Source organism: Haliotis cracherodii, unplaced genomic scaffold, assembly GCF_022045235.1.
Source record: "Haliotis cracherodii isolate W230 unplaced genomic scaffold, xgHalCrac1.p SCAF_3, whole genome shotgun sequence".
NCBI lineage: Eukaryota > Metazoa > Mollusca > Gastropoda > Lepetellida > Haliotidae > Haliotis > Haliotis cracherodii.
Window position 1 is genome coordinate 64,335,949 of NW_027266286.1, and position 13,050 is coordinate 64,348,998.

General features: G+C 41.1%; 1 protein-coding gene across 2 annotated transcripts in view; it reads left to right on the plus strand.

Annotated features, from left to right (window-relative positions):
• Nucleotides 1–1,687: 1,687 nt before the first annotated feature.
• The window catches only part of LOC139473575 (con-Ins Im2-like), an 84,622-nt gene continuing 73,259 nt past the window's right edge, over nucleotides 1,688–13,050 (plus strand). The window contains exon 1 of one of the 2 annotated variants that reach the window (XM_071256231.1): nucleotides 1,688–1,998. The gene's annotated coding sequence lies outside the window, so the exon portion shown is untranslated. The remainder of the gene's footprint in view (nucleotides 1,999–13,050) is intronic. The other variant, XM_071256230.1, reaches the window with a different exon arrangement.

A 13,050-nucleotide genomic window follows, 5' to 3' on the forward strand; every position in this document is an offset into this window, starting at 1 on the left:
AACCTAGAAACGTAAGCAGAGACAACTGGGATTCGAACCTACGGTTATAGGTATCTAACACGCATGAGAGACGCAAGTCTGCACAGCGCCTTTGACAACTTGGCCCTGTAAATGACGTTGACGGTCTTAACGGATATAACGACCTGATTGTGATACACTATTCGTAACGTCCATTACACGCCAAAATAACACATACTTCCATGTCTTGAATCATTTGCTGAGTAGGTGAGTGAGTGAGTGAGTGAGTGAGTGAGTGAGTGAGTGAGTGTGTATGGTTTTACGAGTCTGCCCCCGGCCCGCTCAGAAACAGAGTTTCAATGTCTTGCACTGGGCAGTCAGCACGTGTCCATCAAATATCAGCCTGGAGCATCTACAACCTTCGATGTGAAGGGTCCTTTCTTCATCAGTTGTGTGCAGTTTTAAAACACGACCGTTAGTGCTAGATGAGATACCATACCGCAGTTTAACATGAATACCCTACTCAGACACAGTATACTGACTCCGAGCCGACCAGTCCTTGTCCTTCGAGCAGCCACACACACACACGTACATCCACTTCGCTATATAAGTACAATAATCTTTGGGGCGGTCGGGTAGTCTAGTGGTTAAAGCGTTGGCTCGTCACGCCGAAGACCCGGGTTCGATTCCCGACATGGGTACAATGTGTGAAGCCCATTTCTGGTGTCCCCCGCCGTGATATTGCTGGAATATTGCCAAAAGCGGCGTAAAACCATACTCACTCACAATAATCTTTGACGCGACGTTAAACCCCATTTCACCTCACCTCACCTCACCTCACCTCACCTCACCTCACCTACATAAAACTATAACCGAAACAGTGTTCCAATAACTCACCTAATACCTAATGTGTTGTTGTTGGATATATAGAATATTATATATACAACTACAGTCGAACCGTCTTGTGTCGAACTCGTGGAGAACTGCACAAAATTATTCGGGGTTCAAGACAACAGCGAATTCGACACACCCGGTTCGACATATCCGAGTATTATTGATGATAGCTATAGTAGGAATTTGCAGGGACCGGACGGAGAGTTCGAGACAAGTGGCAATTCGACACATCCAAGTTCGACACGAGGTTCGACTGTAATCGTTTGACACATCGTGGTTGTGTGAGAAAATTCCTTTAGCTGCATATTTAACATGAGACCTTGACCTCGTAACATTATCTGAATGAACTTCATGTTATAAACGAGTGATACCAGATACCCTAAAATAATTAGTATATGGTCTCTGGTAAAACAAAATGTTTTTGCTTCTACTTGTCACAAATAAAAAACATATTTCACGTTTAACACCGACCTACATGTGTATATTCTCGCGTCTCTATTTGGCTTACTTCACTGCATTAGCATACGCACCGTTGTCAGCGGGCGTGAAAACTGACGACCGATGATTGAAGCGCCATCTGGACACAGCATGACGTCACGAGTTCCAGGCGCATGTGCGGTGTCTATTTGTTATGACGTAACAGCATTACCACAATGGCTCTAATTGAAATATCAATTACAAATTGTCAACATACAAGTAAATGAAACGGTTGAATTTCCTTTTCCCGGTGACAAATCCGGAAAGGGGAAGGGGGAGGGGGGAGGTCATTTAACTGGGGGAGGGGCAGGAGGGGGTGGGGTACCCTGACCCATGGGCAGGGAACACTAGCTTATGCTGGATGAGCAAGGATCCCGTTAAGGCAAGACATAAACTGCGACCATGATGGCGGATGGTGCAGCGGATAGGAATACTTGACATGCCAGCACATTGCACTGCTCTCATAAACCCCTGAGGAAAATCTTTGTAAAACTGAGTTTTGTTGTCGCTCGGTACAAAAACGACTGTTCACGTACCGGACCCTGTGCAATGTCTGGCGGCTCCATTTTACAACGTCTAGAGGCCTTGACCTTCCCCGCCTGAGAACGAGCCGAGACGAGTGCAGTTTCATGGGATAGCAGCAGAATACCGTGCACTTGCAACACGTCGGTAAGTACATGTTTTTCAGTGCTCAGAAACGATAACAACCATTAATAATTATATAAATATATAAGTTAACTTTTCAAATATATTTCCGACGTTATGTTTTTCTTTCAAAAGGTATGTATTCGTTTCAGGTTAGCACCATACTCGAATAATGATACATATTAATGATAATAAGCGTTAACACGAGGGTAAAATGTGCTGTCAAACAAGGCAGTGAAAGTGTCAATAAATTATGTATGAAGATATTCAATTTGCAAAGATACCAATAATCTCTTCTGTTCCGTACCTCAAACCTTCTTGCAAAGGTTGTCGAAGAAGTCGACAGAAGCTATGATAATTAGCATGCTTGGTGCATTCAGACAAGACAGATATGTACGGAGCGAGAACATAGGAACATTTCTGCCCAGCTTATAAATATGAAATACATGACAGCTGGCCGCCTCTCCGTGCCTCCCCTTTTTTTGTAACATGCCGACCTTGGAGACGTCTCGTCTCCAGCAATGTGACCTATATTAATCCAGTATCAATACACTGGTGCGTCCTTTTTGCCTGAAGTTAACGTGTGAAACATGATGTACTGAGCTTGATATGGTTGTGTTTCTTAAGCGCGATGTTCTCACTGAAGTGAATGTGTAACGTGATGTACTCTGATAAATACTGAAGTGACTTTGTAACGTGATGTACTCAGATAAATACTAAGGTGATTGTGTAACGTGATGTACTCAGATAAATACTGAAGTGACTTCGTAACGTGATGTACTCAGGTAGACATTGACGTAATGCGTGATGTACTCATGTGAACATCAATGTGTACTAATGCTGTATCATATAAAAATATTGTCGTGTTAAAATGATAGTCGTGTTCCCTTAGAGCTGTGACAAGCCTAAGTATTGACAACAATTATGGAACCCGGTTATCATTCCAGAGACAATAAACTGTTTGATTGCCTTTTTCGGAAACTGGTAAGTAACAGTAAAGAAAAGATATGTTATGGATGTCGACTTCTTTATTCCATAATGATGGGACGGTATCGATCCTTATAACATTGTCGAGGGGCACGTCTAAGGCGCCGCGATTCGCTGTGCAGAGTTGCGCCCCTTGGGCACGCCAGAAACCTATGATTGCGGGTTCGAATCCCGGTTTGCCCCAATTATGTTTCTAGGTTTATCAGCACCATACCCGTGCTCATGGGTTTCTTCGAAGAGGTAAACGTCTGAGACCTGCATCACTTCGGGCTTTCCTCCCACATCAATCTGACACGCCGTGATATAACTGGAATAATGTTAAAAGCGGCGTTAAACCCAACTCACCCACTCACTCACTCACTGTAAATATTGTCAAGCAAGACAGTAACGATAAGATATTTTATGGATGACAAATTCTTTATTCTATTATGACGGGACGTCTCGGTATAGATCACTCTTGTTTGACAACGGTAAATGGATTCATACCGATACGTCGCATCACAATAGAATAAAAAGCCATCCATAAGATATCTTGTTTTTATAAGAGACAAAATTTTGAAAATGTTTGCATGTTACAAAACCGATATGACCTTGTCCGGCAGCTCGTCTGGATGTTTGAAGGTCATTGACCTGGCCGATCGAGCAGTGACCTGACACCGTGTGTGGTAGTCATTACTGACCACAGACACAAGGAGCGCCAGGGTAGTGGTCATTGCCTTGTTGGTAGTGACCAACTGACGGGATACTCTCTGGTAATAAGGCTACAATGATTACCTTAAGTGCAATTGAGCCTCAGGCTACAGGCAGCAAAACACACCATCTCCTAAACAATGTGTTTAGAATGTCAACACACACGAGACATTTTAGATGTAAACATGTTTGGGAAAATGTTTAAAACGGAACACACATTTGGTGTGTTCCGTCTAAACATGTTATTGTCTAATATGAAATGACCTATCTTCTCACAGCAACACTACCTCTACACAACATCTCAAAAAGCGTATCACTGTGTATTATCCTAATAATGTTGAACTGGGGCGTCACAACAACATTCCATATAATGAACGTGTCTGCACTTTCTGTTTTTCGAAGGGACATAACCATGTTGAAGATGAATTCCACGTTCTTATGATTTGTGACCAGTATTCTAGAGCAAGAAGAAACTCTTTTCCAAAGGGTTTCGTAACCCTTCCCTCTATTGAGAATTTTATAAGACTTATGTTAGCTGAAAACGAACAAATTATAAAAAGCTTAGGTAAATTTCTCTTCCAAGTCATGAACATTCGAACGGAAACACAGTGTTGAACGGTAAATCATTATTAAGTCTACTCAGCATGCAAATATATCTACAGTTACTGTATATTTCCATTGTATTATGGGCCGGTGGCCTGAAGTGCCGAATATATTTGTCTGTCTGTCTGTCCTAATAATGTTAACATGTTTATAAGAAAGTTAATATCATTGGGTGTTATCCTAATAATGTAAACGTGTTTAGAATTTACACTTGATAACGACAAATCGCTTATCATTGAGAACTACGTCCAATATATTGAACCCTGGTCAGGAATCGAACCCAGGTCTTCGGTGTAACGAGCGAACGCTTTAACCACTAGGCGACTAGACCGCCCCAAAATAGATGAGATGTATACTTTAGTATATATTGAAATTAGGTTTTACAATTAATCGGATCAAATTATGTTTTACACTCACACATTTTGAAATAGCATATTCAAAATTTAAAGTTCTTGCTGAATAAGCAAAAGATTCAGATGTGATTGTATAAGATCATGTATTCTGGTTTTATTATTGCATTGTCTGTTTTGTCTGTCTCACACACACACACACACACACACACACACACACACTCCCCCTTTAAAAAATGGACACTTCCTATGGGTCTTTTAGCGTTTAATGGGGAAACAGAAGTATTGGGACGGGTAAGTAAGAAAGTTATGGGCCTATCGTAGTAATCAGATATTACACTTTCATTGTCAGCTTCCATATCCCGTATGAGAGAAATACATGACAGTCACACAGTCATGACACATTTATTAATACAACACCTTATAAACCTCGTCGAGATACGAACCTGCAACCTCTTGGTTTGCAGGCCGTTGCGTAACCACCTGTGCTACGGGGGCTGTTTTCGTCCCAGATGTCAATTTTCCAAGTCACCATTAACTGTTTGGTTTATTTGTACTTTTTTATTGATACCAAGTTTGTTGCGAGTACTGCTGACATTTTTGTAATGCAAGTGCCTGCGAATTTGTACATGTCAAATGTATTACATATCTTATCCGTCTTTGACGTATTGCCTAATGATATGCACACTATTTAAACATGTTTAAATTGTAAACATGTTTAAACGTGTTTAATTTTTAAAAATGTTTAAACTTTCGACATGCGAAAATTCTATACATGTTTAGTGAGTTTGTGAGTTGGGTTTAACGCCGCTTTTAACAGTATTCCGGTTACATCACGGCGTGTCAGCTTAATGTGGGAGGAAAACCCGAAGTGATGCAGGTCTAAGACGTTTACCACTTTGGTGAAACCCACGAGCAAGATTTAATGCTGAAAAAAAACTAGAAACTGGGCGAACCGGGATTCGAACCAATTATAGGTTTCTGGCGTGCCCAAGGGACGCAAGTCGACTGGGCCACCAGTGCGCCCCATACATGTTTAAACGATTCATTCTAAACAGGTTACGTTATAAGGATTTTCTAATTTGTGTTTAGGTAGTGTGTTTAGGCTGTGTGACGATAGCTCATTTCATGTGGTTAGACCCTTAATGTGTTTAAATGGAACACACCAAATGTGTATTCCGTTACAATCCTAAACATGTTTAGATCTAAACATGTCTTGAATGTGTTTACATTCTAATCTGTTTACAGTGTATTTACAGGGTCTACTACACATCTTTACAATATTCAGTTACTTTCAGGGGTATCTCACGAGTGAAAATATTTGTACCTCTTTATACATTCTGACTAACGGAATATCTGAGGAATCGCGCTTGTGAAAAAAACACAATTCATAGTTGAAGCCGATTAGTTAACTCCCCTTCCGGAAGTTAAACGAGAAGAGTGCATTTAAAGAGGTTATTCTGTTTTTCGGTTATTCAGAATAGTTTTAAGATATTATTGTCCAGATCATTGATGTTACGTATGAACAATAAATTGAAAATGTATTATCCGGCAGATGTGACTTGCTCGTTGTGATCGCATCTCCCGCCAAAATGCCTAACCACCTCAATTACGCAGAGTATCATTATTAAATGTGTTATTTGCTGTAGTTATGCTGTATATATGCTTATAACGAATTACGGTTATAACGAACTAAAATTAGTAGTCCCTTTGAGTTCGTTATAACCGTAGTTTACTGAATATAGTTTTCAAGCAATTAACGATCATCAATACCTTGACATGCCAATAATGTTTTATCTTTTGCTGATTTAAAGTCTTAAATATTGACATTTCCATTAAAGAGAGTTACTGACATTTCCATCACAATATTTTCTTAAAATAGCCGTTTATGTCTGCAGTGGAGTAAGTTCTTGTTCACGAAATATGACAATATTTGTGACATACACAAAAGCAGACGCTCAGACTCTGGTCCCAGACGGTCTTTACTACTTTCTGACATACCCTGATTCGTGCGTGAACCTCCTTTAGATCTCAATCGATGAACCAACAACGTATATGACCTTTCAATAAACACAAAGCGACAAAACATTTTCCAGATTCATGCTATAACACGTCAACGAAATACACGTCTCGAGACCCGTGAAGATTCCGGGGTAGAATAGGTCTTCAGCAACCCATACTTGCCGTAAAAGGCGACTATGCCTGTCGTAAACGGCGACTAACGGGGTCGGGTGGTCAGACTTGGTTGATGCATGTCATCGATCCCAATTGCGTGGATCGATGCTCATGATGTCAGCCACTGGATTGTCTGGTTCAGACTCGATTATTTTACAGACCGGCGTCATATAGCTGGAATATTGCTGAGTGCGGCGTTAAACAACAAACAAACAAACTTGTCTCGATTATCCCACGAAGTAGATTCTATTGGGCGTAAAAGGCAAACTAGCGCTGAATATCATATAAATATGACAATCATTAATGGCACCAGGTGTTCGTTAAAAGGGAAAGCATATCCTGCTCTGATAGCATGCGCCACTCAGATTATGTGCATGGAAGTGCGTGTTGCCTGACACCGCACAGCAGTATTCCCCTGATGCAATTGCAACTGCGACATGTAAACAAACCAGACAAATCAAGTGATGGACGAGAAATCCAATCACGCGAAAGCGCATTTTTACTGAAATATCGGCTTAACGCAGAGTACGTTGAACGATTCCGAACACATTATAAGCATGTATTTATGTACCACTGTCAAATAAGGATGACACCAGGTGTTCGCGAAGAGTTCTCAGGACACCTGGATGCAGCGACCCGTGAAGATCCGGGATAGAATAGGTCTTCAAAACCCATGCTTGTCGAAAAAGGCGACTAACGGGATCGGGTGGTCAGGCTCGCTGACGTGGTTGATGCAGGTCATCGATCCGAATTGCGTGGATCGATGTTCTTGATGTCAATCACTGGATTCGCTGGTCAAGACTCGATTATTTACAGACCGCCGCCATATAGCTGGAATATTGCTGAGTGCGGCGTTAAACAGCAACAAACCAAACCAAACCAACCTGGAGGCAGCGCATATTAACTTTGTGGCCTTTAATATCACGGAGATGCACAACGCACAGCGAGGTCATCAAACGTCGAGAACTGGGTCGATGTTGACGCTCGGGGGAAGGTAACTGTGGCGACTTGTCGTCAGCGGTATTTCCGCTTAGATGTGGAAGCCTCCAAGGTTGAGGAAGAAGGTCGCTCGCTTTGTGCTCTAGAAAATAGTCCAATGTCACAGATATCATCTCCATTATTAGTGTCACAGTGCAGGCCACGTGGGGGAAGAATAGGTCTCAAGTTCTCCGTTGATGCTTGTCGAATTATAAGACATCGGGTCGTCATGATGTGTGACATACCTGATCGCGTGCTGGACCACTTGATTCGATACTTTACATGTTATCTTGATTTATTAGGAACAGGCCGCCTGCGTGGTCTAGTGGTAGAGCGTCCGCACGGAGAGCGGAAGGTCCGGGGTTCGATCCCCGGCCGCGTCATACCAAAAGACGTTAAAAGATGGTACTTGTTGTTACCCTGTCTGGCGCTCTCAGGGAGATAGCACTAAAAATCGGCATCAGTCCGGACTAATACAAGCAGCCACACACACACACGTGCATGCACGTCGCTATATAAGTGCAATAATCTTGAACGCGACGTTAAACCTAATTTCACCTCACCTCACCATTGGGAACACCTCTTAAAGATTCGGGTTAAAATTCGTCTTCAGCAAACCATGCTTGTCGCGAGTAGCGACTAACGAGATCGGGTGTTCAGACTCACTGACTTGGTTGAAGCATGTCAACGTATCCAACTTGCGTTAATCGATCACTGGATTGCCTGGCCCAGACTCGATCATTTACAGACAGCCGTCATATAGCTGGAATATTGCTGAGTGCGCAGTTAAAAAACAACACACTGAGTTGGATTATTGATGACAAAGGTGTAAAACAAATTCATCTCGCTCACGCTAAAGACTTCTAGAAGGGTATAATTCTAGTGACTCATTAATAAATTCAATCTCGTGGGAGTTTCCCATTATCACAAGGAAGTCTGTGTAATACAATTTTATATTACTAAGTGATCTTATCAGATTCTGAAGAATACCATCAATCTTCGTCAACAAGATGCACTAAATACTGGCATTGAATTCCCAAATGTTATCTGCGTCACCGAACTCTCAACTAAAACTTGCTCGACGGCAGGGCAGACTCGCCCTCAAATATCTCTTTATTGCTGGTAACTTCACTAGTAGTTCCTTTTTTTGACTGGAGAATCCCACAAAGTTGTGTTGTGGTCGATCAGCTACTCCTTAAAATGTGATGTAGAGAAAAATGTCTCAGACACAACGCTGTCGCTTGGTCCCCATAGTCAGGCTCGCTGACTTGGTTGATGCATGTCACCGTATCCCAATTGGGTTGATCGCTGCTCATGATGACAATCACTGGGTTGTCTGGTGCAGATTCGATTCTTTTCAGACCGCCGTCATATAGCTGGAATATTGCTGAATGCGGCGTCGTTAAACAACAGACACAGAAACAAACTATGTCTCCAATAGTTCATGTCTCAAATTGAATCTCATCTATCAAAACTGAATTATGTAAAATAAACTAAGCCAATGAAGAAGATATTGTAGTGAAGATAAAAAACTTGTGATTCGGGGAAAGTGGGAGTTTGTTAAGGTTTCCCCTTAGAAAGATTAAAAGAAGTTATCTGTGAAAGCAATTTAAATGAAGGCACTTCAGAGAGACTTTTCTAAAAGATGAACGATAACGATACATACATGTATTGATGGTGTCTTCACAGGAGACCGACCCCATTATCTCCAGATTTGAGTAATCTCACATCTCACATCTATCAAACAGTTCACGCAATTAAATGAATTATGCTAACCAATTATTTATGGTGGACCTTTCTCATACCTATTTGCTATAAAAAAAACATCATAATTAACATGTCCATCATTCAAAAATTGCAAATGCGCAGATAGATGTAAGATTTCTATTAGGTTTTATGTATAGGCTAAATAATAGAAAACGTGACAGCGTTGTCTTCTGACAGTGCATCACCAAAGACTGCAGAGTCACAGCGACAGCTGTAAAGGACTTTGTGCCAAGAACCGGCGACAACCACCGGGTGCAGTTCCTTTCCTTTCCTTTGTTTGTTGTTTAACGCCGCATATAATCGAGTCTGGTCCAGTGATTGACATGATGAGCATCGATCTACGCAATTGGGATACAATGACATGCATCAGCCAAGTCAGCGAGCCTTGACCACCCGATCCCGTTAGTCGCCTATTACGACAAGCGTAGTCGCCTTTGACTGCAAGCATGGGTTGCTAAAGACCTATTCTACCCTGGATCTTCACAGGTCCGGTTGCAGTACCAGTAAAGTTGCAAAATTGTATGTGCAGAATGATGCATTTAGAGTGCAACCATGTGACAACTGTAATAATTAATTGTATGTAATTTATACAGATGCATAGATGTATATTTACATAATATATTTTTTACAGTATTATTAATTATTTAAATATAAAGTATATTATTAATATGTATTAATGAAATAAAGATACACATCAAATTCATATCTTCATTATCTCGTTATCGTTACACTACGTCAACAAACTAATTACAATGTTTGTAAAATATCATGAAAATGTTCGATAGGCCCCGTGTCACCAAGCCTCCTTGTGAGTTTGTTCAAGTAAGCTGTACACAATAAAAGGATTTTAGGGATGGCGTCGTGGAAATGAACATTACCCCTACAATTGGCATTATAGACAGAGAATTTGGTCGTTGGTTCAGAAGCAAAACATTGGCATTAAAATCAGGTTGGCGTTAAAAAATGGTAACTTGATTGTGCAGAAATCCATGGCATAATACCAGATTGTTCTCGCTGTCACACACTTCGTGCATTAGAGTGAGTGAGTGAGTTTGGTTTAACGCCGCTTTTAACAGTATTCCAGTTATAACACGCCGTATCAGCTTAATGTGGGAGGAAGGCCCGAAGTGATGCAGGTCTGAGACGTTTACTACTTCGGTGAAACCCGTGAGTACGGGTATGGTGCAGACAAACCTAGAAACATAATCATAGGTTTCTGGCGTGACCAAGAGACGCAACTCTGCACAGAGAATCGACCGCCTTAGACGGCTGGGCCACCCGTGCCCCCTCGTGCATTAGATGTCACTATTGGTGGAGTACTCTAACATAACTCTTTCAAGCCAGATGATTGCATATAATATTGCGTTTGCGTCCTCAGCGTAACTACATTGAATTTAGTATTCATGGAGTATCTTCTTGGCGTTGTCCTAAGCACATCGTTGAATTCGATTTGAATTATGTCTTCCCAAGTAAATTGTTCTTGATACAACCTCTCTCTAAGATTTCTTATGCCAGACAAGCAAATTGTTTCTCACTAAAGGAAGATCATTTATCGTTAATGACAACCGGAGACAACTAACAATCATCTCAACTAAACCTTCACAACCCATGATCCAATCCCTTCTGACAGTCTATCACTTCCTTTGATTAGGTACTGGCGTTTAAACACTGACATTACTCAGATATAGTCTCGTTCAGGAGAGTATTTCCCGGACAACCGTTACGAAGTCCATATACTTACCCAACGGTGTTCGACTCAGCGCCATGGCGAGTATCTTTATTGAACAGGTATATTATGTAATAAACACTACCTTATTTCATAAGTGGGACAAATCGTTATAAGGTCATGACCCAGCTGTCCTCCACTCTAAGTCTTCACTTGTGGGTCGCCTTTGATATTGGCCGCCCACTCTATTAGCCTTGAGGAAGTTGTGGGGGGTAAGTGTTTCACGACAGGGGGGGGAAGGAAGGAATTTCCTTTTTTTAGCCTTGAGAGATATGTTGGTGATACGACAGCAGTAGGTAAATAGCGCCATACTTCTGCCATATCTGATTTAGGTTTTTTCAATGGAAATCTGTGCCAGAGTCAAATGTCATAGTTTAAAAAATAGCAGGGTTTAAAACATTCCTTGGAATTAAGAAATACGTTTGGATACGTCATGGAGGAAGTCAATAGTCGCCTACTGTGCTTTGTCCATAGCGTACATTTTGGGTGTGAAGTATCGATTTATACATGCTTAGGTTTTATGTAGGTGATGGGTTCGTCGGTAAGCTTATCACAACTTTTTACCTAACTGATATTGTTTTATGATCTAAACAAAAAAAACAGCACGACTTCCAACTGCAAATTGCCATGTCTTGAAAACGTGTGTACACTGAATTAACGACAATATAGGAAACAGCATGGTGGGTGGATTTTATAGGGATTCTGTCTGTCGGTCAGGAAGCATGAGCAGGAAGCATGAGCATGTGCAAGCAGTGTTTGTCGAAATGCAACTGTTGATTCCCTTGCTAACCAGAAGCTTGCTCGAGTTCCGAGTCCGCTACAACTACATGTACATCTGTACACAGAGAGAGAGAAAGCCACACATGTGGGACACTTCCATCACATTACAAAATAGTCCTAAGGCGCTTTGTCTTCTGTCTTTGATTTCCAACTGAAAGCCTCTCAGGTATTGGCTGTGTTTGTTCCTCGGAGATTAAAAACTGTGTGTTGGCTAATTTAGCTCATCGTCACATTGTCAATAAATTTCTATTACCGCAAGTCACTACGACGCCATACTTGCAACAGTTAGTCAGTGCGCCGGTGTTGCTGTAAGTATTATGGGGAATTGTATCATATTTTCTCTCGAATATGGCGAATACGCTTATTGACATAAGGCGATATCCTAGAATATTTCAAATGGACTTTGGGAATTCCATTAGTCAGTACAACTGTTAACAACTATGCACTAACGTGAGTCAGTACAACTGTGTATCTGTTAACAGCTATGCATCACCGTTAGTCAGTGCAACTGTGTATCTGTTAACAACTATGCATCACCGTTAGTCAGTACAACTGTGTATCTGTTAACAACTATGCAGTACAGTTAGTCAGTACAACTGTATATCTGTTAACAGCTATGCAGTACAGTTAGTCAGTACAACTGTGTATCTGTTAACAACTATGCAGTACAGTTAGTCAGTACAACTGTATATCTGTTAACAGCTATGCATTACCGTTAGTCAGTACAACTGTTTATCTGTTAACAACTATACAGTACAGTTAGTCAGTACAACTGTGTATCTGTTAACAGCGATGCATAACCGTTAGTCAGTACAACTGTATATCTGTTAACAGATATGCATTACCGTTAGTCAGTACAACTGTGTATCTGTTAACAACTATGCAGTACCGCTAGTCAGTACAACTGTGTATCTGTTAACAGCTATGCATTACCGTTAGTCAGTACAACTGTATATCTGTTAACAGCTATGCATTACCGTTAGTCAGTACGACTGTGTATCTGTTAACAGCTATGGATTA